The sequence below is a fragment of the Hemitrygon akajei genome, chromosome 25 (genome assembly GCF_048418815.1).
Source record: "Hemitrygon akajei chromosome 25, sHemAka1.3, whole genome shotgun sequence".
NCBI classification, from domain to species: domain Eukaryota; kingdom Metazoa; phylum Chordata; class Chondrichthyes; order Myliobatiformes; family Dasyatidae; genus Hemitrygon; species Hemitrygon akajei.
Genome location: NC_133148.1, coordinates 47,194,848 through 47,202,754, shown reverse-complemented (window position 1 = coordinate 47,202,754; position 7,907 = coordinate 47,194,848).

Genomic DNA, 7,907 nt, shown 5'->3' with positions numbered 1-7,907 from the left:
AGGGAATGGAAATGACATCCATAAGATGGATTTAAATTAAAGAGGAAGAGAAAGACACAGACTGCAGGTTTAAATTCATTAGAATGAATCTGTGGACTTTGTTGAGGAAGCTCCTCAGACAGAGTAATTGACAGTAGGACTGGACTCCCATATGGAGGAGGGTGAGAGGAAACTCAGGAATAATTTTAGAATGAACTCATGGGAGAAATCAGTCAAGTCCATGTAAATTATTTCATTCATTTATTTATTGGCATACAGCATGGAATAGGCCCTTCTGGCCCTTTGAGCTACACTGCCCAGGAATCCTGATTTAATCCTCCTCTCATCACAGGACAATTTACAATGACCAGTTAAAGTACCAAACTGAGGTATTTTAGACTTTGGACTGTGAGAGGAAACCGGAGTACCCGGTGGAAACCCACACATTCTTGGGGAGACATTACAGTTTCCTTACAGGCTGTGGCAGGAATTGAACCCCAGGCTGTCTGCACCGTAAAGCACTCTGCTAACCCACTGCACTACCAAATGCTGGGTTTCCCAGCCTGTCTGATGGATTCATTAATTAAAACTTAAACTTGTGTTGGGTCCTGAACTCAAAGTTCTTCAGCTGTCAAGAAGGGGCATTAAAACCCGTTGCTTATGTCCGCTGAAAACTGGTAGCAAACCTTCCATTCAAATTCCATTGCTTAAGTTAACCAGTCAAATAGTCCCTATTCGAGCAATGTGATACCTGCCACTGAAAGTGGGAGTTTCCGGAAGATACACAGGCAATGGCAACTCACTGAGCAATTACATGTATATAAAGTAATTATTTAAAAACAAACACAAGAAAGTTAAACGGCAATGAAAATTACAACTATACAGTCCAATCCAAAACCTGAAAGGGCCAACTTCCCAAAATAATAAGGTAGTATCATCCTGGTACCTTCCTCGGGACAATTATTTACAGGTATTGTGAGATCTATCAATCTGTTCTTACCAAGATTGATATACTGTTTAAAGAGATTCAAATCCAGGTCAGGTGATGTTATTTTATTCAAGGTGAACACAAAAATCAAACAGCAAGCTATTGGCCCAAGGCTCTTATAGGAGTAAAACTACAAATGTTACTGTCCTGATGCCAGAAAGAAAGGTTTACTACACATCAATACTTGCAGACCTCATCAGCTGATAACCTGTCAATGACAATTAGATAACAGATTATTGAATGTCTCTGAATATGCAAGTTTGTTATCCTTGATCTTCAGGGTCTGAGAGCTTCCAGGCCAATGATAACCCCCAATTCCCACAGTGATCCAAAGTGATTATGGTCTGTTTCAGTCGAAGCTTGATCCACTGGGCAGCGTTCGTTCTCATCAACAAACATCAGCATGTCACACCGGGATTCTGCCCATCGTTGTAATGTTGACAAGGCAGTCTGTGGCATCTTTGAGTTTCTCCTTATTTTCCACTTCATTGCTGAAAATTTACAATTATCTGATCACCTGGTCTAGAGTCATCAGGATGGACTTCCGTGCTCAGTTTGAGCAAACACAGTTTAAGTTGTTGGAGGGAGTCTCCCAACTGCTTCAGAACATAAAGTGCAGGTGTACATACATTTGAACTGTTCACTCCCATAACATAATCAATAAATCGATCAGTAACATTCAATCATTATTACAGTGAGCCCGTCTCTGACACGTGGCAAATGCTCTGTAATGAGGAGAGGGTCTTGCTGTCTCTGTGTCTTTTGACCTTTGGTTTTGATTCATTTCGTTTCATTCTGTATGGTAAACGTGAACCTGTTGGTTGGCATAAAGCACAATGTTAGAATTGTATTTCCATATGTAAAGCAGTGTGTTTATTCTTTTTAGTAACACAGCTCCACTGGGAGGGCCCCCTGCTCAAATTAAACCTGCCTGTGAAACCGGAGAGGAAGTGTAAGGACTGAGTGTTAATGTTATCGCAGAGTTTCAGACATCTGTCAGCTATTAATAACAAATAGTTACTGAGCTTCAAGTAAACCTACAACACAGAACAGTACAGCACAGGAACAGGCCCTTCAGCTCATGATGACTGTGACAACCACAACACCAAATTAATCTAAAGCGAACTATCTGCACATAATCCATATCCCTCCATATCCTGAGTGGTCATGTGCTTTTTCAAATGTATCTCAACTGTACTATCATGCTGATTCACCACCTCTCCTGCCAGTGTATTCCAGGCACCTATCACTCTGTGTAAAAAATACAACCCACAAATCTCCTTTGAATGTTATACCCCTCACCTTAAGTCTATGTATTTTTGGATACAACATTTTACCTTGGAAAAATAACTCTGACTGTCTACCCTGTCCGCCAGAAGAAACTCCAGCCTAATCAAGGACAGGCGAGGCAGACAAACCAGTTGTCTTTTTTCCCCACATTTTGGACTCTGAGCTGATTGTTACTCTGGGGCGATCTAATCAGAGCAATTGAATGTGGATGCAAGGAATTTCAGGTAATGACCTGCTAAATCTGAGACCATTCTTGAATGAGTACCGGGGGTAGGTACTTACGATGCAAAATGCCAGACCTACCAAAGAAAAAATCTGTTATCTTGTTTGACGCTGTCCGGGTCACTTCATTTAACTGGTTTGGGCCGGTCAGAGTTGAAAGACTCAAATACACAAGGCTGGGATGGGCAGAACCATGAAACAATGTTAGTGTAGCCCTGTACAATGATCAGTAAGAAGGTGACTGAGGTAGGTCAGGTGACCTTGAGCCAATGGGATGGAGATCCACCAGTTCAGTTGATGAGGAACACTGTAAGAATCAGGAACTGCAAATACTCAGGGGCGATAACTCTTCAGTAACCAAAGAGCAACCATTGTGCACAAGTAGGACCTCATGGATACGTGGAGATTGGGACCATGAGGAATGCCTGGCCAGCGTTGTCTCCTTTCCCGGGTAATACCTTTTGGCTTCATTGACTGTTCATGGAGGGTCAGGGATTCTAGTCAGGTGCACACAGGTAATTAGTTTGTGAACCACGTGCTTTTGAGTTGAGACAATAGAAGTTACTTGTCAGTAAATACAGATTCTCTGTCCTTCCTAGATCATTATTCCAAGGGGTGATTCTTGTAACAACCCTATTGATGACTCTCGTACTTTCATAAGCCTCTATCAGGTTGGCTCTCAGCCTACACTCCAGAGTAAACAGTCAAAGATTGTTCAACCTCTCCTTACAGCTAATATTCTGTAATCCAGGCAACATGCTCGTGTGCATCTTTTACACCCTCTCCAAAGCTGCCACATTCTTACAATGGATCAAACAGAACTGGGGTATCGTGAAGTTTCACCCAGGTAAATGCAGGCATGAAAACCTATGCTTTAACTTGGACAAAAAGCAATCTGTACTCTCCACTTACCCAGTCCCATGAAATTCTCCCAGCAGGGACACTATCTCCTTGATGCTGGAATGTACTGGATTCAACTTTAGGGCTCTTTCAGCGGGACATTTTTGACTGCATTAGTAACATGTGAATGGATTAGATGCTCAAGTACACCCTGGATAGGAGGGTCATGAGAATGTTGAAGTGTAAAGCACATTTCCACATAAAATTACCTGATAGGGCCGAGAAGAAAGGTGGTTCAGTCTTCAGGAGGATTAAAACTATTTGGATTATTTATCCAGGGAGTGGGGAGAATGTGGGTCTTTCCACAGAAGTGAATGTGGAGAAAGGGAACAGAAGGAAAAGATAACCCAGTTGCACAAAGATGGAGAGACTGAAGGTTCATGTGGAAAATAAACAATGGCATGAAATAATTGGTCTGAATCTGCTCTTTTGCTGTACATTTCAATTATGTCTGTGTAGTACCAGAGTTTCAGGAGGGAAACAAAATCTATTGAGTTTACTTTCCTTCACCATGTTCCGCTCCGACTCTCTTTATCTCTTCCTAGGACTTTCATTGTCCTGTTCCTGCTCACTCACTGCATATCCATATCATTTCTCTCTCATTTCCTCTTTCCCCTTTCTGTCACCCCTCTTGTCACTCCCTCCCCATTTCATTCTCTCCCACTTCATGTCTCGTATCCTCTTCCTCCTTCACTCTCTCTGCATGTTCCTTTCCCTCTATTTTCCCTTCACGTTTCTATCCATCACCTAATCCCAAACTCTTTCTCAGGAACTATTATTTCCCAGTGGCAGCTATTGGGCCACAGTGGTCAGCTAAATCAGATCGTCAGACTCAACTAGTTTCTGCCTTCACTCCCATCAGTATCAGAAGCAGGTTTAATATCACTGACATATGTAGTGAAATTTGTTGTGTTGTGGCAGCAGTACAGTGCAACACATAAAAATCATAAATTACAATAAGATAAATGTATATATATTTCATGCAAATCGAGAGCAAAAATAGGAGGTAGTGTTGATAAATTGATTCATTGCCTGGTCAGAAATCTGATGGCAGAGGGGAAGAAGCTGTTCCTGAAATGTTGAGAGTGTGTCTCCAGGCTCCTGTACATCCTCTCTGATGGTAGTAATAAGAGAACATGTCCTGTATGATGTGGGATTTAATGATGGATGTGTCTTTTGAGCCCGCAGGGCTCTGTGCTGAGCCCTATGCTCTACACACACTTCAAACATGACTGCACCCTCATCTATACATCCAATTCGATAATTACATTTGCGTACGATACCACAGTGGTTGGCCTGATCTCGGACAAGGATGAGACAGCTTACAGGCTCAAGGTAGATCATCTGAAGGAGTGGTGTGAGGACAACGACCTGGTCCTTAACACTTCTAATACAAAAGAGATGATCATTGACTTCAGGAGATCAAAGGACAGAGTACACGCCCAGTTCCATATACACAAAGAGGTAGTGGAAAGTGTGGAACACCTAAAGTTCCTTGGAGTTATGTTGTCAAAGTAGCTGACGTGGACCTCGATGATTGTAAAAAATGCACAACAAAGGACTCTTCTTCCTCAGAAAGCTGAAACAGGCCAAACTCCCACAAAAGCTGTTGCTTAATTTCTACAGAAGCACAATTGAAACCATCCTGATCAACAGCACCACAGTGTGGTATGCTAGCTGCACAGCCGCTGAGCGACAAGACCTGCATCGCGTGGTGAAGGCAGCCCAGCGAATTGTCAAGATGGAGCTCCCAGGACTGGACACCATCTACTCCAGCAGACACAGGAGGAAAGCAATCAGCATAACCAGAGACACCACACACCCCGGCCACTCCCGCTACCGTCCAGCAAAAGGTTCAGGACACTAAAATCCAGAACAAATAGACTGAAGAACAGATTCTACCCCAGAGCTGTGGCCTCCATCACACCACTCCCACAGAACAATGACTGAAACTGTGAGCGCACATTAGGACTCAAATACTTGCACAAAATGGCACTTTGTACGTTACTGTGACATTCTGGTGCTGCTGTAACTTATTTTCTGCTACTTATCTATTTAATACCATTTTTCTATTACTGTCTTGCTTTATCTACCGCTTTGTTTGATTGCCTGAGAGGAAGCCAAACAAAGTTTCATTGTACCTTTGTATAATGACAATAAAGATCATTCAATTGAATTCAATTGAAGATGTCCTCAATGCTGGGGAAGATGTTGCCTGTGATGGAACTGGCTGAGTTTGCAACTCTCTGCAGCTTTTTCTGATCCTGTGCAGTGGCCTGTCTGTACCAGACAGTGATGCAACCACATCGAATGCTCTCCATGGTACATCTGTAGAAATTTGCTCGAGTATTTGGTGAAACACCAAATCATCTCAAATTCCTAATGAAATTTAACCTCTAATGTTCTTCCTTTGTCATTTCATCAATAAGTTGGACCAGGATGGATCTTCAGCGATGTTGACAGTCAGGAATTTGAAACTGCTCACCCCTTCCACTGCTGATCCCTCAATGATACCTGGTGTGTGTTCCCTCCATGTTTCCTTCCCGAAGGCTACAATCAATTCATTATTCTGACTGACATTGAGTGAAGGTCGTCCGTGTGACACTACACAATCAGCCAATCTATCTCACTTCTGTACACCTCCTCATCACCATCTGAGATTCTGCCAACAACAGACAAATCTGAAGATGGGATTTGAGCTGTGCCTAGCCACACGGTCATGGGTGTAGAGAGAGTAGAGTGGAGCACATCCCATATCTCAATTCAGAATGGGACAAAGAGGCAGTGGGAGCTGGAATGGTTTAGCCAGCTGTGAGATTTTAAACTTACAGCTGTAAGCCTAGAAAGTTTTAAACAACCTGTAATGAACACAAGCCAATGGTAGGTTGAGGCAGGTACACATGAAAATACTCAGGTGTGGTGAGAAACATAAGGAGGTAAACTGCCCACAGTCACAGAGGTTGTTGTTTGGTGAGCTCGTGTTTCAAGAGAGGTCTTGTTTCTGCTGTGTCAGCTGACTGACACAGATTCCATAAGGGAATAAACAATCCCAGCAGACAGAGAGAGAATGTGAAAGGTTTACCGTGAATGAGAGACCCCTGGCAAGTCTGGGTTCTAATTAATCCTAAGGATGAATTTAAGCTAAAGGTCTCAATGTGCTGCAGTTAATGAGGAAAACAGGGATACAGAGGGGTGGATATTCCACTGCTATGGAGTAGCCATATAACAATTACAGCACGGAAACAGGCCATCTCGGCCCTTCTAGTCTGTGCCGAACGCTTACTCTCAGCTAGTCCCACGGACCCACACTCAGCCCATAACCCTCCATTTTCTTGTCCATATACCTATCTAATTTTACTTTAAATGACAATACTGAACCTACCTCTACCACTTCTACTGGAAGCTCGTTCCACACAACTACCACTCTCTGAGTAAAGAAATTCCCCCTCGTGTTACCCTTAAACTTTTGCCCCCCAACTCTCAACTCATGTCCTCTTGTTTGAATCTCCCCTACTCTCAATAAAAAAAGCCTATCCACGTCAACTCTATCTATCCCCCTCATAATTTTAAATACCTCTATCAAGTACCCCCTCAACCTTATATGCTCCAAAGAATAAAGACCTAACTTGTTCAACCTTTCCCTATAACTTAGGTGCTGAAACGCAGGTAACATTCTAATAAATCTTCTCTGTACTCTCTCTATTTTGTTGACATCTTTCCTATAATTCTGTGACCAGAACTGTACACAATACTCCACATTTGGCCTTAACAATGCCTTGTGCAATTTTAACATTACATCCCAACTCCCAACAGTAGAGATCTAGTTAGACCACATCTGGAGCACTGGCTGTGATTCTTGGCATTGCCCCTCATGAGGGGTGTATTTTCCTTGGAGAGGACGGAGGACGGGGAGGGAGCTGGGATTGCTGTTGGGATGAGGGCCAGTGAAGTGCTACTGGGAATGCGACAGTTAGCATATTAGGTCTGATCTTTTGTTCCCTTAAGTATGGAAATTGAAAGCAAGTGCAATTGGGCAACTTAAAAACATTCAAGGATGCCACAGAAGAATAACTCAAAGAACCTGTTACTTCAGGAAATGCAGGGCACTGGAAATCTGGGACTCTCCCTGAGAAGTGGTCAAGACTGTGGGAGAGGGGGTGGGAAGTATCAGTTGAAACTTCAAAATTAATAGAATTTTGTTTGAGTTCAATTATTAAAATATGTGGAGCCAAGGAGGGTAAATGGAGATTAGACACAGATCAGCTTAAGAAGGAATAGAATGGAGGGCTGAACAACCTCCTTCTGACCCTCAGTGCATGGGATAAATTTGAACAGAATCTCTGTGTGCAGCTGTTGATTTACCAGAAACACATTTCATATTTTCATTCTTGACTGGTGGATGAAACTGGACAGTGATATAGAGGCTATATCCTTCTCAGCTTCCTGTCGGAGATGTGGCTTGACTTAATCTGAACAGGGGACCTTCCAGAGGAAATAGGCTTACTGAAAATAATAAGCTCACTTCTGA